This window comes from Anguilla rostrata, chromosome 4 (assembly GCF_018555375.3).
Source record: "Anguilla rostrata isolate EN2019 chromosome 4, ASM1855537v3, whole genome shotgun sequence".
Lineage (NCBI taxonomy): Eukaryota > Metazoa > Chordata > Actinopteri > Anguilliformes > Anguillidae > Anguilla > Anguilla rostrata.
This window is the reverse complement of record NC_057936.1, coordinates 57,166,072-57,191,650: the sequence shown is the minus strand read 5'-3', so window position 1 is coordinate 57,191,650 and position 25,579 is coordinate 57,166,072. Positions and strand designations below refer to the sequence as shown.

General features: G+C 36.4%; 1 long non-coding RNA gene across 1 annotated transcript in view; it reads right to left on the bottom strand.

Moving 5' to 3' along the window:
* Positions 1-3,580: 3,580 nt before the first annotated feature.
* LOC135253735 (uncharacterized) overlaps positions 3,581-25,579 on the bottom strand; it is a 104,997-nt gene continuing 82,998 nt past the window's right edge. The window contains exon 3 of the long non-coding RNA XR_010329682.1: positions 3,581-6,215. This is a non-coding gene — a long non-coding RNA (uncharacterized LOC135253735). The remainder of the gene's footprint in view (positions 6,216-25,579) is intronic.

The following is a 25,579-nucleotide window of genomic DNA, read 5'->3' as shown; positions in this document are numbered from 1 at the left end:
TTGCATATCTGTGAACATTTTAATTCTGAAAATTTGTTTCCTTTGTTTCAAACTAAAGTGTAGCAACTCATTTTTGAACATTTTATTACAGTTTCTGTGCTTGAAAAACAAAATGTATATAATTATGAAATATATAAAAAAAGAGAAATCTTTCCAATTGCCCTGCCAGACCTGCCTCATTGGTTGTATGCTTCCACTGACCTGAAAAATATTTATGTTTCCATTTAAATAATGGTATGTATAATTACAGTTCCAGGAAGAAGGAAGGTGGTAAGGATGCCGTCATATGACAGATTATTAATGACACCTACCTTTCTGTACACGCTAATGAGAACTCCATTGAGAGGTTGCTGCAGGTAAAACAGAATAGATGATGTAGGGAAACTGACTCCATTCATTCAGCATTGGAAACAAGCAGCTCTATAAGGCAGAAGAGACTAGAGGCCATGGGGGTACAGAAAGAGAGAGAGAGAGAGAAAAAAAAAAAAGTGAGGGAGTGACCTTCTATAGTGATGGTGTCTTGGAGAATCAAACATGCCCTATTTGTGGAGCCCAGTGCAAGTGATTTGCATTGATTATCTCCCCTTCAACAGATACATTTAAATCAATGTGGCACAGCAGAGCGGGACAAAAGTGTGAGAAAGTGTGCAGAGTGGAGTGGATAAAAGAGCTGCAGCAGTCAGACAGACAGGAGGAGCTACAGCTCCCCCTTCATGCCAGACTGGTGAGATAAGGCCTCCAGGACTGACTGCAGCACGGATAGGAGCGCAGCTAAGCTTCACTACGAGCACCCTCTCCCTTTTTATGGAATTTTCACTACTACGCATGTAAAAGATACAGAATGGTAATTACGCATTATTATCGTATTTAAACACCGAAAACCCAAAAAATGGGGGCACATTATTTTCTGAATTTAAATTATTCCTTTTTTTTGGTGAGAAACACTTTCATTCCTTATGTTTCAGGACCGTAAGTAGTGCAATAAACAGCCATGGTTATTGTCACATATTTTCCTGCAGTGTATGAAGGCATTCAATAAAACACTCTTCTCTTGTTATTCTGTGATTTGAAAATGTTAATGAATATTGCATACTTGGGGATTCTGAACTATGGTGGATAGATGAACTGTGTCAGTTTTAAAGTAGGTCACACTAAAATGATAAACTAATGCATGCTACCTTCAAGATTTCCTTTGGCAGGCTTCAAACACGGATTTAAAAGAACATCGCTGAATGGAATGACAATACACATTTCAAATCAATATTATGTCTTCTGCTTCATTCTAATGTCAGGATGTGATTAGTACGGCATACTGTAATCCCTAATACCAGGGTAAAGGAAACTGAACTCGTCAAGGTATGAACAAGGTTTTCAACTGTGCCATTACACTTCATGAATGTAAATATGTTTTATGTGATTGACAAAATATACATCCAATACATATAAATGGGAACAAATACTACTGTAAAAACATTGTAAATTTTACAGTAAAATACCAGTTGGTAATAATATGTTGAGCATATGGTAGCAGGGCGAGTATCTAACAAATGTAAAATGTATTATGGTGTTTCACAGTAAATAGAATTATTTACACTTCAGCTGTTTATAATTTCATACCTTTTTGCCATTTTACATATTTTTACCAAAACATTCACAGACTTATTTATTAATATTATTATTATTACAGTTTATCTTGTTTATTAAGATCATTATTTCAGGTTCACATGGATGTAATGTGTTCCTGGAAAGAAAATGTACTGTTATTATTCGTACACGTTATAACTGATGGTGGTGATGATTATTATGTTTTTAATATTTTATAATTTTATAATCATTGACAAAAAAAACTTGACAATGTATTTGAAGACTATAAAGGTATCAATATAAATACATTTCACTTGACAGCACATGTAATAACATGTTCTGCATGTACAAAAACAATAAATAGAGATACAGAAATATTTTAATCTGAATTGTTTTATTGTGGGACTCTGCAGTATCTAAATTATCCAAACACCTTTTGCTTACCTTATAGGTAAAACATACACAAAATGCTTTGAAATGAACTAATCAAGAAACAATTTAGAAGGTTTAGCACTTGCAATGAATAGTAAGTCTGAGGCAAAGTCAGTGAAACAACATCATAAATATTGACTTATTTACATTTCTGACCACAGTGTAAACACAACATCTCAAGACTCCCACTGCCTGGAATAATAAACCTGATTTTTCTAATTGGCTGGAGCAATGTTTTTTTTTTTTTCTCTTCTTCTGTTTTCCACATAACTCATTGATAATTTCTTCTGGAGCTGCTGACCCAGAGGACTGTGATCAAAGTGACTGTCGCGTGCTGCCAGCTAGTTGAATACTGAGGAGAAGCGTTCCTCTGCAGTACATTTTGCAGTGCTTGATGAAAGACTGTACGAGGGATGCAGATGGTGGGAGAAGGGAAAGTGTGGGGTACTGTGGAAACACACTGATCCTGAAATTAAACCTACATCTTACAAAATACATATCTGCTGATCTTTAATTTGCAGAAATCATTTTTGTTATTATTAATAATAATAATAATAATAATAATAATAATTTATAAGTATGCCACTAAAATAAACACATTTGTACATACTGGATAAAGACAAACAGTTTTGGCATCTTAAAATAACAAATGTTGCAGTTGGATTAACTGATGGATTGTAGGGGTGGAACACCATTTTTCCAAAAGATATTTTCTCGTTTGGTGTTTTGACGATGGTGGCCATTGACTATGGTTTTTTCACCACTGACCTCTCAAATGTGCATACATCTTTGCAATGTGGGTTTTATGTACTGCAGCCTTACGATAATATCCCTCTTCATGTAGTTGTTGACAGACTGCTCTTGCTGACACAGTCTGATCACGTCCTGCATTGAAATTCTCAGTCGCTTGAGGAGTTGCTCTTCCACTTTTCCTTACATATCACAGTAATGTATGAGCATCACGGTCATCAAAAGTGTGCTTTTGACCACAATTTCCGATCCTATTCCGATTCAAATTTCCGATATATGTCTTTTCATATATCTAATTGCAGATGTCACTTTAGTTACTGTTCCTATTGAAACACACACACACACACACACACACTACAATTCTGTTTTAGCCTTAATTTGTAAGACAAATTAAGCAAATTTCCATACTGTACTATACTGTATATATATGCAGCTGAAAAAAGAAAAGAAAATCACAAATAGAGTGATATGCCACTTTCCTTGTTGAATTCCAAACACCACGTTTAGCTAATTGACTTCAGTCAGTGAATGTATGAAATTCCTTGCTATTTAGAACTGCAGGTTAAGAGAGTGACAGAGAAATGGCATGAAAGCACGAACTGCATGCAAATTAAAGTCACGATCACTAAGCATTATATAGGCCATGAAAAAGCTCCAATATCCTTAACTAATGACATGGTCATTGTTTGAGACTATTCATGCCACTATGTACTGTATAGTCCAACAGTGCGACACAAATGAAGGAGAATAATTTATGTCTGAATGTGTCATTTCCTGCCAAAGAATAATTCAGTTTCATTTACTTACACATGCAATATGTATCATATCACAATTTTATTATGCAAAATTAAAGGCCTCCTACTGGTGAATATCAATATGTCTTCTGCGGTCTTGTGAAGTCTTTGGAGATTTCAGGATGCAAAATCGTTATGCAGTTTTTTGACAGAGTGATGGGTGCATACCTTGCAGATGTGGGCCAACCCTCTTCACATTAAAAACACATCAAAAAAGTCATGCCTACCAATCCACCTGGGTGACAAGGACTCTCAAAGAGGCAAAATCCCTGTGAACGGCTTACTGGGTGGAATGCCAATTCTGAAATGTGGGGTGCAAATAAATCAATGATAAATAGTTGTGATTCTGCAGCAATGCCAAACAAAGAGCACAATTCACAGTAAGTATTATCTGCAGCCTCATGATGTAAAATACATTTTTTGATGGATGATTTAAAAAATACAAATAGAAACAGAAAACACACTTTAATCACAGAATGTGTTCCGAGAATAAATGTCCTGACCATTACTGACACATAAGTATGCCTGAAATACAAATGCTCTGAAATGTTCACCATTCTGCCACTTAAATATCTGAAATTTGGAATAGTGGTTGACAAAATAAAATAGCACATACTCAATGGCAGTATTGTCCAAAGCTCTGTAGCTAAGCTCTGTGGCTTCTCCACATGTCTCATATTAAAATAATCATACTGAACAAGACACGGATAAATGTTAAGTATTGCGCATGAATATTGCACACACCTACACACAGAAGCACGCACATTCTAATAATAATCTACAGTACATCAGAAAGAGTAAAACCATTTATCCTGAAAGCACAGATTACTCTGGATCATCTACCAGACAGAACAGAAAGTGCCCTATCCATGACCCTTATGAGCTACATGTCCATGAGAGATTACACCTTCTGACTACAAAGAGGTTGAAATAGAAACACTAAAACAAGTATAACCACTATGTCTGAAATTGCCTTTTGTTTGCCAAGCGACAGTGTTGTAATTCTGAGGACTCGAAAAGAGGCATAATAACACATTTTGTTTGAATGAAACGGTTTGACTGCTGCAACTGTTGTCAACACAGTTCAAAATACAGGTTTTCAATATCGAATGTAGCCAAATGCCTCCTGTGAACAGAGAACGCACCATGAGTCTGACTCATGTGTGCCCTCCTCTCTCACTGAGTGTGCGAGAGCAGTGAAGCAGAAGAAGTGAACTACAGAGGATCCTGCTATTTAGCAAACATCCCTGCTTTGGGGATGTATTCATTATTCAAGACAAAGGACCACAGCAACCTCATTTGGTCGCATAGCTGAAAGTGGGCAGTTTATCAGAGCTTTATATGAATTTCTCATCCAGCTTAACCCAACTGGCGTAACCAGAATTTCATTTGACACCAGGTACCTTGTCATTTTGTTTGCCCAATAATTATATTACATTTTACATGAAGGGAGGTTATATTTATATTAGTAATGAGTATAGTGATTGCTACTAGCTGGATAGACACTCAAGCGGGTAAAACAGAATACAGTATGCCTTCCATTATTACAACCGTATGTTTCCTTCAGCTAACTGAAAAAAACATACATTTTAAAAAGATATAGCCAGGGAGTGTACGTTTTAAAACGGGCAAACACCAAAACCATGATTATTCTACTGGTAACTGCTTCCCTCATTCACCTTATTCAAAACTATGTAATCAAAGTAGACACTGTGGATATGGGATGTGATCGTGATCTGAAAGTATCTTCTAGAGAAGCATCTTTAGGATCCCTATTTATAGAAGATTACTGGTGGTGTGATTAATCCAGTTTTAATAAAAATAATACCATGGATGATCAATTGTTGATAGGTTTTACATTCCATTTTCATTATCTGTGTAAATCAATAAGAAATTAGACTTTTTAACTGCACGTTTAAATACTGCGTGATTATGTGATGATTAACATATAAAGTAATTATGATCAAGCACATAAAATGTAACTGGAATTGTAAAATTAAACTGTAAACAAGAAAAAGTATATTTAAGTTATTATAAAAGTTCTGAATTCTGTTATTGGGCCCTATGATTCCAAGTTGTAGATGGATTATATACACTAATTACACTGCATAATTCAACAAAAATAGGTGAAGATGACGTTGTCTTGTTCTTATATTTCCTTTTTCACTGGAGCTGAATAATCAGTCTTGTCATCTAAATATTATAGTAGCAGTGGAAAATATTGCATTAATGAAACTTTAACACATTGACAATGTCCCTGGAAAAGTAAGTGGGTTCATACTTGACACATAAGGACGGATGAAGCAATTTGTTTCGTGACACGGACAATTCTTTTCTGTCATTATGCACCAGGTGAATTGTAATTTCCATACCTCTCCACCTTTCATGTAAGCTCAGTAATAGATACATCGGATCCTTCTGCCTAGTTTGTAGTTTTCTTTTTGCTGGAAAAATCCAAAATAAGTTCATTGTTTATACAGCAACGGGTGTCCTGGTAATCCGGGGAACGAATGGTTTGCATCCATTTTAGCATAATGTCCTCAATTCGCGGGGGGCAGCTGCAGCAGGGGAGGGAGCTGCAGCGAGGAAGCCCACACTTTCTGTACACAATCCAAACAGAGCTCTAATGTGTCCCAAGAGTGCAGGGGCTGAAACCTGAAGTGGAAGGAGAAAAAATGCTGAAAACAGGCAACAGGGGGCCCCTTCTGTTTCCTGACTCAATTTCAGTACATTAGAGACCGGAATGTCCATTAGATATTCCCCAAACTACTGAAACGCACTCGCGTTTTTAAATCCAACATCAATTTCTACCTTCATCCCTTTGGAAGGACACACCACATTAACCCAGTGACTAGCCGTTGCAATAAATTTGAGCATTAAAACATTTGTAAGATTTTTTTGTTTTTTTTGGGTGTGTATCTTTTTTTGGTTTCCAAAAAAAAAAAAAAAAGATACACAAAGTAATTAAAAAAAAAAAAATCCTTAACAAACCAGGCATAGTGACCCTAGTGACCCTTCTCTATGACCCTAGCTTGTTGTACACACCTCTGCATGTATCCTCACAATTTATTCCTGAACTTAAGGTTGACTGAATGACATTTGTCCTGGTACCTCACCTTGCTGGCTGTAAATGCACTCTCAATGTTGACAGCATAACTGAGATGACTTCAGGCTGGATATCGTTCTCAATGCCGATGTCAGCATCATTTGAAGAGACCTACAGCTAATTACTACCAATATAATGGCAGACCAGTACAATTTAAATACCTGAGAAACTTCATCTCTGAAGCTCAGAAAGGCTGAATGCAGCTGAACAACTTTTTTCAGTTGAACTTGTGTATAAACACTCAAATAAAGTGGAGAAAAACCACATAATGTAAAGTGGAAAACGAAAGAAAATGTGAACAGCTGTAATTTGTAATGCTTTATAAGCCTACAGTCTGAAATGATTTTTGCTTTTAAATATCACACATACGCAGTGTGCAAAAATAAATAAATAAATAAAATAAAATAAAATAAATTAATTAATTAATTTTAAAAACGGTTGAAAAACAATGTCTTAGGTATCATTAAATTCAACTTATTTAAATCCAGAGCACATTTAAAATGTGTCAGTTTTTATTCCAAAACAGGATCACAACAGGCATTGCTTTAATGTCCCAGGAACCTTCTTGCTGAATACACAGATACAGACGTCGAGGGCAAAGGTCTCTCTCAAAAATGATTTCTTGCAGATGGTACAGCCATTAAATCTAAGTCCAGCAGATCATTAATTTTCCAGATAATAAAGCTGATCCTGTTAGCACCTTTTTATCTTTATGTGCTGGCAACACAGCTGTGCTCCTGCCAAATGGAAAATGACAGTCGCACCGCTGTACAACATTGAGACCATACAGTTTAGTTGAGTGTGTGCCGCGCAATAATTAAATATTAATTCAGACACAAAAAATTAAGTGGTTTAAAAAAGTCTGTTGTCCATCCCCCGGGTGTTTTTTTCTGACACTGATGTCTGCTTCGAATGCATCTATTCTTAGACGAGCAAAACCGCTGGTAATGTGACCTAAGTAACTGTCTGCTGGCTTAGGGGAAAATGAAAACGCATTTGGGTCCGGGTCTCTTAACGTCCGTCCATCTCGCGCATCTGCATTCGTGGACCCATTATGCTTCACATGCCATCAATCACAATTTTGAATTAAACGATGAGGGGATTTCATGAATAGCTCAAAAATGTGAAATGGGTTATGCTCTTTGAAAGTTGATTGATATTATTGCCTCATTATTTAATGCCTTATTGAAATAAAAACATTTAAATAGCAAATTAGACGTTTAAAGAAAACAATTTGAAATGCTTAAATCGCATAAGATACGAGTTTTCTTAAAATAGTAATTTCTACAATTATTTAATAAATCACTCATTCTTATGGAGAAATTAACTAATTCCCCCCTTCAAGTGGTGCTGGGCATAGTAAGCTTTGATAGTTTTTTTTTTTTTTTCTAATATATTTTTTTTATTAAAATGTGAACCATTTCAGCACTTTATTTAGCTTTCCAATTAAAAGTTGTGGAAGATATGACAACTGAATAATTACTTGCAACTTCATTTCAATTTACTTTGAGGCATAATGTGAACTATCATAATGCCTCTAAAATGAATACTTTATTATTTAGTTAGAATTACTTTTGTCACCTTTTACTTTGTGTCAATATTCTTCTTATTCTTCTTATTTTAGACTATGTGGTTGTGCACTATTGCTTCCTGAAGATAAAGGAATTAACTTGATAAAACTACATTTAGGTAAAGTAAGATATAACCGAAAGGGTAACTGAAACACAACCATATTTTCCACATGCAGGACATCTAGTGGCTGTAACCAAAAGTTGACCATGCCAAATCTCAGTATGTATGCTGCCCCTAAGGCTTCAAGCTTAACTTTTTTTGTATTCCTTAGTTTGAGGCTCAGTGTTATGATCTAATGCATTTTACCAAGAATACTTTGTAAGTTCATGATGACATTTTAAGCTTTCGTGTATTTACTTACTTTTAAAATGTTTGTCCACAGTCAATACAAAATCAATGAAATCCTTTACACAACCAACAAAGTCATTGTGGTAAAGGTCAAATCAAACAATAGAAAGCAAATAAAGTAAGCAAATTAGTTAAAAAAAAGTATGCGTGTTTTCACAAAGTTGTCTTATAGTCTTCACTCTGTTGACTGAGCTATTCGTCCAATAGCTCAAGCTACCATTAGGGAGCCAGTAAGGAAATGAGTCAAGTTTGGAAAGCTGAGAGACGGTCAGAGGTTGCTGAGCACAGAGCTTGTTCAGGGGTATAAGGTCTGCAGGCAGGAAGAAGCTGTCCCCGTTTCTTCCTGGTGGGTTGGCTCAAGGGTGTTCTATTTCATGACAGCAGCAATTTAAAACAAGTTAACAGAGGCAAGGGACCCAATTAATTAAACGATACACGTGCAAATTAAATTTGATCATACGTTCCCATAGAAATGTTGGACATAACAATACTAATGTAACAAGCTCACTAAACATGAATGACTTCACCTGAACTTGCATGCACATATTTGCTTGTGCTTCCAAATCAGTATTGTTTAACGTTTTTAGCCTGAACATCTCAGAAGCAAAACAGCAGAGCAGCTAATGTCCTTACATCTCAGAAAGAAAATGAAAAATATATATATATAAAGTTAATGCTGCACAGGTATTTATGCAAAATTGACGATTTCATGATTTCAAAACTTCAGGCCAAACAATGATTCTGTTCAAATCAGAATAATGTTGATAATTAATAGAGGATGTGATGATAAACACAAAGACCCCCTAACATGTTGCTCCTGCCATCTAATGTGTATATCCTAACTGGTAGAGTTCATGTATCTGTGCTTTTTCAGGCATGAGAAAATGACATTCCTCCATATCAGCCACTGTAATCTAGACCGATTTGCAGAGTAAGCATTTTACAAATGCCCATAATCCATTTTGACAGCTGGATTTTTACAGGAGCAATTGAGGTGAAACTCCATGCTAAAAGGTACCTGAAAAGGATCAACACCCCACTGATGAAAGCTTTGCTAAAAGGGAGAGGATTTCCCTCTGTGTCACCTCCTGAAACAATGCAGGTATGTAAAACTATAAAACCAGTGCACTTGTCATTGCCTGCCACTGGTCCAACTATTTGTTCAAGAGGAAAGGTGACATTTTAAAACAAATTAGGGGGAGAATAAGCTAAGCTTTTTTTAAAGTGTGTGTGTGGGGGGGGGGGGGTTATAGTGGGTCCCTCAGTTATAGTGGGTCCAACACCCATGGGTTGCGCCCTTGATTTCCAAAAAGCTCCAGTAAAAAAAAAAATTAAAAAAAAACACAATTCCTAATTCCAGTTCATGCATGTTTGTCTGATCAAAGTATGATCCATTTTTCTGATGACGATCCCAAGTCTGAATGGAAGCACTTCTGCTGACTCTGACGCCAACTCTGAAAGAAGGAGGTTTTCCTCTCTCAACTTCTGCAGACGCCGACACCAACTCTGAACGAGGCCGATTCATCTGGGCCCAACATTGACTGTAATACAACTATTTATGTATAACAATGTCCTACATTTGCCACCGTACACCCAAGCTCAGCTCAGCAACAGAATAGCTGTGGGCAAAGGATTGCATAGAAGGAAACAGTATGACCCAAAAAAGATGGACAGTACATGGACAGTATCTGGCACTGACTGTAGTGGCTTTGCAGAACAAATACAATCATATGAAATTTCATCCGGTTACCAGTAATGAGGTTTAGGTTTATACCATCACCTGCCTTCCCTTTCCCTATCACTTGTATTGATAAATTGCTTAGTATTCTTGCAAATTGCACATTTCACTGCAGCAGTATTTTACTGTATATACTTACCTGCTATACTAACAATGCTCAATAAATGCATGTGGATGTGTGCACATTGTCCCAGTCAGCAGTAAGTCCCAGTTCATTGGAAATGCTGGAAAGTGACAATGCACTCCAGGAGTGGCATATTGTAATGTAATGTTGCCCTGTGTCATATCCTGCCTAAGGCAAGAGCTTCCTGTTATGTTTTGAGTCGCCATCTTTCTTGTCTGTGACAGAGAAATCCAACAAATAGCACATGCATTTTTCCGCTTGCCTCAAGGGGATATCTGTTTAATATTTAATCAATACGAGCCATTCTCTTACCGGTGGGCCAAGTGCAATGCTTATGTGTGGTAGTTAATTCTGAATCATCCAGGTTTGATATGAAGAGGAAACTAAGAAAACATGTATACAATGCATACAACGTATTTAGACTGGGCTTATTCTTTTGGGCCACAGATGTTCCGAGCCCATGACAATTTTAGGTCAGATCATATAGGTAGAACAATATGTACATAGTGTAACAGTCTGGGCTCTTATAATTTGGTTATCACAGAAAAACCTGAAATATGCCAAAAAACAAAACTGAATTGAAGGATTACAAAAGCATAATTTTCAAATGCAAATATTTTAATAAATACTGACAAACAGTGGTAAAATGTCACCACATTTGCTATACAGCATTAACTTTACAGCCTTGTATGTACTTACACAGATTAAATACATGGTGCAAATTAAATTCCTGACAGCTACTCAATTTAATACTTGCAAGGACAACTACATGAGGTAAAAAATTAGTGCTGAGTGAATAACCGACATTTCGGTGTTTTTTTTTTTGGTATTTAAATAATTAATTGGTCAATGTCGGTTAGATTTTTTGAATTGTCTTAATTCGGTGGATGAAGTGTGTTAATCTTCAAGCTCGGTGTGATAGTTTTCTTTAACTTGTAGTTCTTAAAAAGCTGCCATTCAACACAGTTCACCCAGAACAGATAGACAGAAATAAGCATAGTGAACCGTTAGTGAACCACCGCTTGACAAACACAGGATTGTTTACCCTTTTACAGCATGGTATTCAAGTGTTGCAATCTGCAGACTGATGTCAGGAAATTTCACTCTTTTACAGCATGATAAAACACAGCATTTACAGCAACTTGCAACACTTGAGCATCAAGTGGTGCATTCCAGGTTAAGTAATCTGTAATGCACTAATCAATAGAATATTCATGGGGATGCCTGGAGTAAACCATTGCTGAATAATTATCTTTTTTGCTGACGTGAAACACAAAAATATCATTTTATGTTGGAATGGCCTGGGATTTAAATCTAAATCATTCAATAAACATAGATCAGGAGTTCATTCAAAGTGAATCCTGACAGGTCACTAAACCCCTGGAACTCTTGAACAACTTGAGGTCCAACATCTCCCATAGGTGTGCAATTTGGTTGAGATCTGGTGACCGCGAAGGCCATAGCATATGATTCACATCATTTTCATACTCATCAAACCATTCAGTGACCCCTTATGCCCTGTGGATGGGGCTGTGTCATCTTGCAAGTGACTACTCCCAGCAGGATAGAAATTTTCCATCATAGGATGAAGGTAATCACTCAGAATACCTTTGTATTGATATACAGTGACCCTATAAGGGGACAAGTGGACCCAAACCATACCAGAAACTGCCCCCAGAGCATATGAACGCCCCTATCAGTTATCACTGTTATTTATTTTTTTACATTTGAATATCGTACCATCATTTGACAGCCGTAGTACACAGTGCTAAATGGTCTTTCTTAGAGGCAATTTCCTTGCACACTGTGGTGAATGGAGTTTTCAGCCTTTGATTGGTTCTTACTGGTTTTGTCAAATGGTCTGATAGCTCTGACGAGAAATATCATTAAAGCTTTCATGCTTTGCTTCGGAAATTTAAGGTTTTCAGAACTATAAAGCAGAAGCTCTTCAAATGTTCAAAAATCCCAATATTAACTGAGCTTTTTATGAGTTTGTCATTTTACTGTAGATGAAAGAAGTTACCATAACAAGAGACTTGGTAAAAGTGGTTCATTTCACTGCAACACACAAACGCCGTAACCACAGTAGCTTTCATGCCTGGTTTAAAATCACCAGTGATGTGCTTTGTGTATCCCTGTCACCAACACATTTGTAGAGAGACTTCACTTATGATGAGGACCAACTAAATTAACAGGTGCAGCATCACACTGATAAGGAGTGATATTCAGAGCAGGGAAAACTGTGCACTAGCTAGGACTTTTACTCATATGTTCTTAAGAAGAAGGAAATACTGGATCCTGCCCATTCAAACTAGAAATACAAAGTCAAGATAGAATAGAAATGGGTATGGTGAATTTTATTTTGTGTAAGTTTACGTCTTCACACGGTCAAGTAAAAAATCGCTTACCACGTGTATTTCTTTGGCAACTTTATTTTCATGGCCTATTACGTTCTTGCTGCTCTTTCAGTTTTAATTGTATTTTTAACAACCTGACAATGCACCATTTCATTTAAAATGTCATATTGTATATTAGATGTAACTTCATGTTGAGAATAATTGTGATGGATCATAGATGCTTAAAAGTTGATAGAGTTGTATCTGCCTGTCTGTCTGTCTGTCTGTCTGTCGGTCTGTCTGTCTGTCTGTCTGTTAGTCCTGCACGGTCCCACAAAGCTTTTTTGTGCTGTCCTGAAACTGAACCAACCAGGCCTGGTCATCCTAAATGGCGAGTTACTGCAGTATAAGCTTTTTCTTCATAAATTCTGCAAAGGCCTCCAGAGCAATTGTCTCTGAATCAGAGAGCTCTCATCAATCTTTAATCCCCCAGATTGCCGTGGAGAGCCTCAGCTGATAAAACTCATGTGCACGATGGAGGAAGAGACCTCAGTCCCACAGTCCCAAAGTTCAAGCACAGGTCATAGTACTTGTTGACACTCTTGCCCGGTCTGGGCAGGGGCGAATCAACTGGGATTTCATCTCCAAAATATTATTTTGCTTGTGCTTGTGCTGTATTGGAGCACTTTGTCAGTTTTGTCTGCAACAATAACAATGCATCCATCTTCCAGTGCTACTTGTCAGGGAATCTATTCTCGCAGCAAAGAGGTGCACAGTGGAGAAACAAGATCACAGGAGTCTGCCACAGCCTGAACATCAAAGCCACCAAATGTAGAGCAGACTGTCAGGACAATGGTAGGATAATACCATCACCATATCATCATTTTCAGGGAAGGGATTAGGGAAAATCACTGCACGGCGTAAGCAACAGAACCCCTCGGATTCATAGTCTCAGTTTTGTCTGCTGTGGCACTTCTTTTTGCAAACAAATCTTAAAGCTGCGGGAAACTACTTTCTTGCTCATTGGAGAAAAGCCTGAAATGGTGATTTAATATGGTTCATAGCTTAACCAAACGAGAACAATAAAATCATTGGTAGGCGATTATGCAATGCTCATGAAAAAGTAATTCATAAATTATAATTTAATCTGTTTGGTTAAATGAATCACAGCTACAATACATTAATTTTTAAAAATTATATATATATATATATAAACTTTTTCTTTCCATCTATCACAATGATAGCATTTCTTTGTATATAAATAAAGATGCTTCATTGGTTAATGGAGTGTTTATTGCTTATTTTATTTTATTTTTTCTCCGTGTGCTGGCAGAGTGGATTCAAGAAATGGCCTGGTGTGTCTTGTAAATAACGGTGTTCATTTCAGGATATTCTCAGTTTTGTTCCCCCATCTTGTCCCTACCATAGGAGAAAGCCATTACTTTCCAACTCTATGTCTCCAGAGAACATCTTGTTTCATAGATCATAAGCACTCTTATTTAGAGCAACTTAAACCTTAATTTTTCCACATACAATTTATTTATGCACCCAGATATTTTACTGAAACACCAAGGGATGGGGAAAAAAAAAAAAAAAACTACCACCAAAAATATCTCTGCCTTACTCCAAGAAATCTTCACTAAATAAGTGAATTTCGATGATATATGTTTTTCAAAACGATATGATATGATATGAAATGCTTTTAAATGAACAAATACATTTCACTCTAACATAATACATTTTACCCCAACAGGACTCACATAAGCCTTTAATTAAAACTTGATAAATGTAGGCCAGCCCATGAAAGTGTTGATATCAAATTGAGGCCAAGTTGCAACAAACTATTTTGGCTATCTTAGCTTCCACAAATTAAACAAGCTCTATTCCAAAGCAATGTTACCCAATGTTTCCTAAATTATTTAATGTAACTTGGCCCTGTGTTTTTCATCTGACCATCTGAAGAGAATGTGGCTCTCTAATTAGCTGTTGCTGCACATCGCCATGAGGTCAGTTTTTGTATGCTGAATGCATGTTTGTCTTTCTAGTTAAATATGCATATCTATGTGTACAATTGTACTCTTTGAGAGATTCTTTTCTCATCCCTTGAATTTAGAGAAATGCACTACACGCATGTATCTGCAGAAATACACATGAAAGTGCCTGTCATACAAACTGTATTTGAGCAAATTAATTCATAGACAATCTCAGACTACAGACCTCACATCTTAGAGCACAGCTGGATTCCTAGCTAAGGGCAGGTTCAATTTAAGCATCAAGTTAGCAAGATAAGAAAAAAATCAATAAGGCATTTTGGGTCATACTGCTTTTTGTGATGAAACATATTGCTTTTTTTCCCCATGTTTGAATAAAATTGAAAATGTAACACATTCCCTTTGATTTAATGAGCCCATCTGTAATCTTAAGAAAGCAAACATTGTTATTCTTCAGTATACCAGTCAGAATTACTTTTTTGTTATCAGCTCTGAAACTATATGACACTGTCGGACAAGCGAGGACAAATTAAAAATATGTTTATTTTCTGAATCCAGTGGTTCTAATGGGCAATGCCTTTGTTAAACTATTTGAATACTGAACACAAGCAGTATTGCGTGCTAGAACCCCTCACTTAATCTGCAACAGGATATTTGTAGATAGATAACTGTCAAAGCCAGCCAGTTGTAACCTCCACCTTCAGTCAAATTATTTTCCATATAACAAAACCAAATTGTACCACGTTGGTTTCCACTTTGGAAAGTGGAACTGGTTCTAAAAATTGAAATTTCAACTATCAGGCCTCAACACCATTATCTGTATAGACATTACGATTTTCACTCACTTAAATGTCACAGATTGCATTCAAACTTTAAGGGAAATGTTTGGCATGTAGCCATGCAGGGTCTCTGACCCTCGATATGGTGTCCTTTGTCTTCTGATTTGTCTCTTCTGCATGAGGTCAGACCCATAGATCGCCTGCCTAGATTAGGGTATCAATGGATTTTAAATTGGCCCAATCACATTTTCTTTGATTCTTGTGGAGGGCACGGAAGGGGACATTATTAGAAACATTATAATATTGTATACAATTCACTGTTTCTCACTCTAAGGCCACAATCTAAACGCTAGATATTTGAAAACACATGAAGACAAACATTTTCTAAAAGCATTTCCTGGGCCTTTGTGGTGTTTTGCCAAGGATGGGTTGACCTTTGGCACAGTGTTGCCATGTTAAATGTGGCACAGTGTCTACTGTGACTTTGTTGCTCCTAAATCCTGCCCTGAATCCTGATGAATGCGTGGCCTGCATATTTTATACAGTTTGATACAACATGACAGGGAACATAATATGCTCCATGAGCTATTTACAGTGTATGTGCTGTCGCTTTTATGGAAGAGATTTTCTGCTTTAAAATTATTAGTACACATAACTGATTTTGGTTTAAACAATGCAATTAAATATCATTAATATTGGGATGGCAGGTATGCCATCCACCCAAGTTATGGCTTAGCAGAGCATGTTCCACACATATTCTGTACTTCTGCACTTTCTAACCTCACGTAAAAACACAGACTTCATATACAACGTCACACATCCACACAATAAAGCCCCAAACTTAGGTTATTTTGCATTTTCCCTTTTCCCTGCCAATTTCATCATCACAAATGGTCCAGTCCCACAATCAACAATTCTCCACACTGGATATTTAGCTACATCTTCTGCCCATAAAAAAGACAATGCCTGCAGTGAACCGGTAGTCCACCTTCCTTCAAACAAAGAGCAAATGATGACATTAAAGAACATCTTTTTTTTGTTTTTTACTGCAAGGCATGTCCCAGTGTTTGAAACATTTGGGTGACATACAGCGGAACTATCGTAGGGCACACATACCATTCATTCACACACTCATATCTATGAGCAGTTTAATCTAAAATTAGCCTAACCTGCATGTAGACAGGGGGAGAACATGCACACAGAAAGGCCACGGCTGGGATTCGAACGAAGGACCTTCTTGCTGTGAGGTGACAGTGCTACCCACTGCTGCTAGATAGATATATAGGATACTTTATTGCATTACTAAAATAATATTGTTTCTGAGTGTCTGTTTACATTTCTTTTAAGTTTGTTTTGGTACAATGTGTTGTACATTCCCACGTTTGAGTCTTTAACGCTATAAAGGCCAGAGTCATCAGTGGTTTGTGCCATTTTATTCACAATCACACCCCCCCCCCCCAAAAAAAAAAAAAATAAATGAAAAAATAAAAAATTGTAGGCTAGTTTTCCAACTTCATCTTCATGTGAAGTGCATAAAAACTCATTTGTAATATACATTTATTAACATTAGTTTCTCCCAGTAGAATGCATGTCACCCACAGGTTACCTGCTGTTGTCACTGAGAAATATGTCTTTGCTGTGATCAGGACTAGCTCTACTGCAGTACTGTATGGCCTAGGGCGTGGCCTGGGGAAAATAGTCAGTGCCTCCAGGTGGCTTGACAGACACAATTGACTTTTTTATTTAATGTTTTATAGAAAACATTGATTTCTTCTGTCTCAATTATACTGTCACAATATAATGCATATTAATCACTCATTTTACTCTCTTTCTAACACACACACACACCTTTTTGCTAATTGTTTCCTTTTGAAGTCTGACACATCTTGGAAATGGGTGCCTCATAATAAATCTTATATTCCCATGTGTAGTAGCCTGATTGCATGCCTGTGTGTGTATCCTGCAGGTGAAGCTGATCTCCTGACTCCTGAAGAGGCCTACCTGGGTCCTCCTGATGGCCAAGAAAACAAAAGCCTGAATGACCTGCAGATCTTGTCTCTCCACTGACTTCTCACTCTGTTTTGGCAGAGTTTCTGTACCGCTACAGTCTTTTGCCATATTTGTCTGTAATTTAAGTTTCATGTTGTTGTGTTTTGTTTCCTGATGTAGATGCAAGTAGAAGTGCAGCTAGTTTATTTATTGAATTTTTTGTTACTTGTTGTGGTGGTCAAATAATATTTTTTTGTATGAACTACCAAGTGATCGCTATTGTCTAGTGTGTAATTATTGGGGTGCATAGTTGCAGATGAGACTGCAGTGAGGGGGTGCTTGTTAAATGGATGACCTGCACTGAATGGTGGCACTTAGAAACTCAGTATTTAGCATCACTGTATTGTATAAAGCTAAAAACACAGTTTGTTGTTGCTCGGGAAATTAAAATAATGTGATTCTTGTTGCATAGATTCTCTCAATGTTCTACTTGCATCTCGATTAATGCCCGCACTTTAGAGGCAATGAAATGCAAAAAAACCCTCATTCATTTTAGTAACTTTAGTAAATTCAACAGAATACATAATCAGCCACACTTAAAATATCTCCTTCCATCACTTGCATAATGCTCTTGCATGTGCATTAATGTGAGCAGTGCACCTTGCGATGACTCATGCAGTGCAGTAGATGACGCATACTGCACTTCCAGCTCTGTGTGCCTCTGATACATGCTGTAAGACAAATGTCTCTGGGCAGAATGTGTCATATCCGCATCTGAAATCAGTCACAAAAGGCTTAGAAAATCTTAACTTACCTAGCCTGCCAACTAGCTGTTTAGGAGACAATTTGTTTTTTTAATTGTGAAGCAAACGCAGAAACAAAAAACTATGAGCTAAAACAAATGTAACATCTGTTCTTATGTCGCTGCAGCGTTTTCCATTACACTAAATCACATTTGGATCTATTGTGATACAGAATTAGCTGGTAACATTTCTGAAAAAGGGAGGCGGGGCAAAAAAGCACAATCAATATTTTAGGGTTTACTTCTTGCCTTTATTTCAATAAAATTGTGAATATCTGGTATATCTGATGTTTTATAATATCTGGTACTTATACTTTAAGGCAACTAGCCCTGCATGCAAAGAATATGTAGAAAATTACTAAACATGTCTACTTTTATTTAAATCACAATAATATTACCAAAACATTATGGTGCCCTGAAATGGGAATAATTTCTACATGGTGAAATCAAAGTGTATGAAAATACACTTACATAAAAACTGAGAATGTCCACTTTAACTGAACCATATTTGAATGTGTTGAATACAAATTGAACATTGTGGAGCACAGAGCCAAATCAAGAAAAAAAATGCATTTGTCCCAAGCATTAAGGAGCTCACTGTATGTTTAGCAAGCTGCTGCTAGTCATTCTTAGTACTGTATGCGAGAAATTGGAAAACAAAATCTGGACTATGCCTTTCTAAATGAGGTGAAAAGCATTTTCCAGCTTTGTGTAACATAAAGTACCGTAAAGTTAACATGATGACAGAAGCCTACGGCTTGGCTAGTTAGTTTGTTTAGCTTGCTAAGTCTTATGTAATAACGTGTTACATGTTTGGGACATCTAACGATGTCTACTATTGAAAGAGGGAGATAATCTTCCTTTCCACTTTTTAACTTTGTCAGCTTTTGAAAACTGAAAACAAAAAATAACAGGGTCAGCACAGGTTTTTTTTTTCTCAATAGCAGACAGAGATGACTGTGACACATTTGGGCAATAGATACTCACTTGGTAGCTGTAGCCCAGGCTAATGAGAAAATTGTGTCCCAAAATGAACGTTTTGTTCATGCTCTCACTCCTCCTGTAGTGTACTACATATCATTTGCTATGTAGGGCATCATAAATGACTGAACGAGTAAGCAATTTGGGATGCAATCATCGTCGATGTGCTGGCTTGAAAGGGGTCCATTAAACATATTCCTGTGAGAATGCAGAAACCAAGTGTGCCATACAGAAGCTGGTCATTTACCTATGGACTCACAGCGCGCTTATACGGGTCACTTCAGTTTTAGCATTCATTTCAATTTGATGGACTACTAAAAAAATAAATAATGGCTGATTTGCCAATGCAATATACTGTATGTCACTTGAAAATGTAAGTTATTGGGAACCAATGAAAAAACAGTTCTCTAGATAAGAAGCAAAGCAAAGGCATCATTTTTAATCTGTGAGAACCTGAATGAATGATAACAGTTTACCCTGCTGCAGTCCATCAGTTCCACATAACACGTTTTAAATACCCTCAGGCTTGTCAACACAAGAGTTGTCACCATGGGTAAAACTCAGGCTCAGGTTTACAGAATAAATAGTTCAAGTGGTGCTTTTTTATTTGTTAATTGTGAAATACATCATTGAATAATTCAGTATATAATCTTATAACCTAATTGTGTTCTGCCAAAAGTAATACAAATAGAATGCCTATCAGTTAAAGAATATACATTGTATTCAGTCATGAGTTTACTGTAAATAATTTCTTAACCCAGCCATTTGTTGCTTTTCTTAAAATATTTTGTTCTATCCGTTACATACACTGAATTTTGGAGATATGACACACATTTAGTTCATTTTCTTTTCATGCTCATAGCTGTACTGTCCTAGATTCTGGGTTCAGCAATATATGCAGAAGAACTGCCTGTGCAAAAGAGACTGAATTTGTTTTATCTTTTATCACCATAATGCATATACAAAATATTTTTAAATTTCACTTGAACTGGGCACACCTCTTTGCAGGGTTGATACATTGCTGCTTGCATGCTTCTGTCTGTATACAATAAAGACTACCTTGCCTGTCTGACCAACAAGACTGCACTGATGCAATTAAATGGTGGACCTTTGATGAATGGAACATACTATGCTAATAACAACAGTAACATGAACATAACATAACACTCACATGTACCCTTTCTTTTCTAATCTAACAAAAAAATAGCTGCACAGTAAAATAATGATTTTTTTGTTTAATGGACTTAAATTATGTTGTTACCATAGTAGTGCCAATGTATGCATGCCTCTGTAACATACAGCAACAAAACTTTTCATATAGTCACTCCAATAACAACCCTGCAAATCTATTAAAATACCACTGTGCCATGGCATTTACACCAAACATCTCATAAACAACTCACCCAGCCCTCATCCCTCCCACTCAGTGCAAGAGTTAAAATGAGAGCGATGAAAAGTAAACCTAAATGCATACTGAGAAACTTCATTTTGAAAACATACATTACAAAATAACTACATACTGTACAGTAAGATGCCGCAGCAGTCATCCGATCTTATATGTATCCAAAGTCTGGCTTATGTTCCCCTTGGTTCATATTTCATACCTTACGAGCAACTGTAAAATTGAGACAAAATAGAGGTCAAGATCTGTGTCAGTATCGATCCAGTGCTTCCCAAGAGCTGGAGCTCAGGTATTTAACTGAGGAGAAAGTATAAAATCTTTTTGCATTGAATATTTTCTATTGGTCTGTATTCGTATTAATAAGAAAGTTTAAGTTTGGAAAAGATGTATTTTTACACTGTTATTTAGTGACGATTTGTTATGAGAAAAGAAAGGCCAAACTCATTTCAACTCACTGATTTTAATATAGCCCAAAGGGTGAAAGTGTGAAATTATATACACACAGACAAATTCACAAATAGTAATTACAATTATCACAATTAATCAGTCATGGTTGAAAGTAGATTCTCACCCATTGAATTATTAAGCATTTCTTCCTTGGTGCCCTACGAATCACTTTAAATAAAAATCAAATGGCCAGAGAGAAACATGCGAAGACTACTTTCAGTATTTATTCAGTAAGATGAGCCCAGTAAGAATTATAAGGTGACATCCCAGTATTTTGCCCAGTGTTTGTGCATATGTATATTGTGTTTCTACTGTTATATATTCAAAATATAATTATCTTTCATCTGATAGGATTGTATAGCATAGTATTGCATAGTGTAGTATATGTTAAGCCACAAATAGAATCATACAGAAATATACATTTCTTAATTTAATTATTTCTGCACTGCAACCCAACTTCACTGCAATAGCAAGGGATGGGAGCCACCATGTTATGTAAAACTTGTTCTATATGAACTGTATGAATAAGTATTAAGAACTGAAGATCTGTTGTTTGCCTAAATAAAGATTTTAAGGCAAGCCACGTTACTCATTATCTTAAGTACAGCCGCCTTGAAATGTTTTACAGCACAGTGTCTGCAGATAAAATAGCATTTTCTATATAACGGCACTAGTTGGCAGGCATAGCTGGACAGATCAAATCAGACCTTTTGTGAAAGTAAGCAGAAATTCCTCAGCTCAGAGAGCTGCATGGGATTTTGGGTAAAGGAGGACGTATATATTGAGGTGTATGTCAGGGTATTGAAGAGGGAACCAAAGACTGCTCAAAAGAAGTAGAGTGGAGCAAACAATGAAGCTAATGTGGTCTTGGGGGAGCAAGGACATGCTGACAATGGGGGGAGGGCATCAATACACAGACATAATATTACAGTGAACAGAGCCCATTCATTGCTAATTGTATTTTTAATAAATACAAACTCATACTGTATGCCAAGTCAAGGACATGTCTGTTCAATTTAACAGTTTCCCCCTTTTTTACTCACTTATTAGTATTATTATTATTTCTTTTTACGGAACTAGAAGGTTCTCATTGCAATTCCCGAAAAAAACACACATTTGAACGAAACCTGATTCTTGTCTTACACCAGTGGTTTTCAAAGTGGGGGGCGCCAGGGGGCCTCAGCAATTGGAGGGAAAATGAGGGAAAATGCTAAAAAAAGAATTTAAAAAAATAAAAATTGAATTATTATTATTATTATTATTATTATTATTATTATTATTATAATGTGTATTATTATAAAATATAATACATAATAATATATAACATATCAACATCTTATTTGCCATGCCCATCTTTCTAATTGCCCACCAGTCAAAACATCATTCATCACGTACTGTCAGTGTTGACCTGGTGACGGTCTGCACCTGCCACGATGCTGCTCTGCTCCTGAAATTTAGCTAGCTAACTTGCTTGCTAGCATCTAGCTAGCTAGTGCTAACTAGGATCTAGTTAGCTAGTGCTAACTCACAAAAATGGACAGGTTTTTGAAAAGGAAAAGACCTGACAAGCAGACCAGCAATGCTTATAATGGAGTTTAATGGAATGATTAAAGATTTTAAATACAAATGTAATTATTATTGCATTAATAAAAGTAAGGAAATATATTCAGGTTTTTTTTTTACATTTTCCGTAGTATTGTCAATGGGTTTCTAAAGACATCTTGCAAAGGCCAGAAGCTAATGCTATTTGGGGGGCCTTGGCATGGAAAAAGTTTGAGAACCCCTGTCTTACACTACAACTACTGTAATATAGTAAAAAGTAAAATAGACTGCCACTGCCGAGAATGATCTGATTACTGCCAATAATCTGCTCAGCATTAGGTCAGTAGTCACTTGATAAAGCTGAAATTTAATTATCTCTATTTTTATTTTGTTTTTTTAATTTGAGACATTTCCACTTTTTTTTCTGTGGCAGATTTTAGTTTAGTTTAGTTAGTTTAGTAAGTTCATGTATTTTTTAATTTATTAATTTAGTTTTATTGTTTTCCAGATAACATACAATGGGCCACGGAACATTCTTGGTCATACATAAGCAGTTTTAAAATTCCCATCATATTGAACTTGCAGAACTTCATGTTTTAAAAATGTATTATGGCTATTAAAAAGGGAAAATTTGATTTCAAATTGCATTTACCGTGAATTTCCATTGTTTCATTGCTCTGAGTCCTTTTCAGGATTCAGACGGTGCACAATACCACCTGTAATTAGTTTTATTCAAATAATTTAAAAAAATAAAATCATCCTTCTCTTTATGTTGCCCCCCTCTTTATTATAAAAAAAAAAAAAAAAAAAAAACCTCATTATTTCTCTGAATTAATTATACGCTGTTGAGGACCAAAACAGTTCTATAATTTAATGTGCAATGTATAAAATATATCTAAAAATCCTGGCAATCTTAATTAAAACAGCAAATTATTGAACACACTGAGGCCAAATCATTAGCAATTATGACACTTGAAAATGTCTTTCCTGCGTAGCTTAAAAATGAATGAAAGTTTGTTCTCTGTGGTGAGTGAAAAACCTGATAAATAATTCCATCACATGCTCATCCTTCTCTTCTCAGCAAGGTCCTAATTGATCTCATGGGACCTAAAGTTGCATTTTAAAAAGAAAATAATTTGGATTGCTTTCAGTACTACCTCAATAACGCCTCAGCCCTCTGTTTCCCATTAAGAACCGTTAGTTGATTATCACAAGTGCAGCATCAATTATCAGTAGTTCAATATTTTTCATTTCTAAATGTGTATTAATATAAATCAGATCAAACGCCTTCCATTTTTGAAAATCACAGGTGTGAGTCATATCTCAAGAGAAAGGTTTCTTCCACATGTTTATGCTGTGGGTTGTACTCTGACATGTTTGATTTGAAATAATATAATGAACATGATATTAAAGTACAAGCTGTCAGGGTATTTACATACATATCAGGTGATCCGTGTAAGAATTACAGATATTATACATACAATGCCCTCCAAAATATGAGAACAGTACAGTGAAATGTATCAGTTTTGCTATATACCGAGGGCATTTGGATTTTAGATCAAAAGATTAATACACGACAAAAGTAGCAACATGCATGCATGCATGCTTTACCATTTTACAGCTAAAAGCTATTTTTGTGTAAAGTCCCCCTACTTTTGAGCAAAAGTAAGTTAAAGGAGGACTGAATGGTGTTAACTGTTACCCAGGTTTATTTCCCCTTGTATTGATTGTTCACCCTTAAAAGTGCAGTGAGTGTCTAGTCTTTGTATTAGCCTTTGTTTTCATCAACAGAGATTGCATTTGGCTTTAGAAGGCATCCACCATCATGAAGACTAGAATTTCAGTCCTGCTTCAGAAAGAGATGTTCAGTTGAATTCAGTTTGGGAGATTGACTTGGCCAGTGAAGAACATTTCACTTTTTCACCTTGAAACTCTCTTTGATTGCTTTAGCAGAATGTTTGCAGTCATTGTCAAGGTGAAGTGTCATTCAATGAGTTTTGAGAAATTTGGCTGAATCTGAGCAGATAAGATGTTTCTTTATGCTTCTGAATTCATCCTGCTGCTGCCGTGAGCTGTCACAGCTGAACCAGTTCTAAGTGGCAGCCATACATGCACATGCACATGTCATAACATTACCTTCCACCATGTGTCACAGATGAGGTGTAATGCTTAAGGATCATGATTAGTTCCTTTATTTCTCTGCACTTTCCATCACTTTGGTACTGTTTAAAGGGGAAGTTGCCCCAAAAATGAAATTAACTGTATTTCCACATTTGCTAATTATCCATTCAGATAGTTTTGCTGAGATCTCACTAGCTTTCTAGATATCTGCTGTACCTCAACCAATGGACCTCAACAGGACCAACACTTGTGTCTCTCAAAGGGCCAGAATTTACATTTGAAAAACTCAACTGCAATGTTTCTTCCAAATATAACCACACATGCTCATCAACATCCACAGACTTCGTTGCACACAGTTACATTGAAAACTACTTTCTACCGAAGGATGCCAGCTGTGTATATCCGTGCAAAGTCTCTGTATTCTGGTATGCAGTGTCAATGTTGTTGAAAGAATGTTCAAATGCAAAGCCTGAGCCCCAGAAAACTGCTGTGCTTTTGTTGAGATTGTTGTGCAGGTTTACACTCGGGTACTTGGGTCGCTGGTCAAGAAACAGCTGAGCAGCCAATTGTCCAATTACTTGTGGCTCCCTAGAATGTAGGGACTATGTATAAAAAGGGCTGTAATTCCTGCAGGGATTCCTGGATAATGATGTGGATGTTAATTCCCTTAAATTAAAGCTGACAGTCTGCAACCTCATATTCATTGTCTTTTCAACTAAGCTAGAAGTAGGTAACACTAAT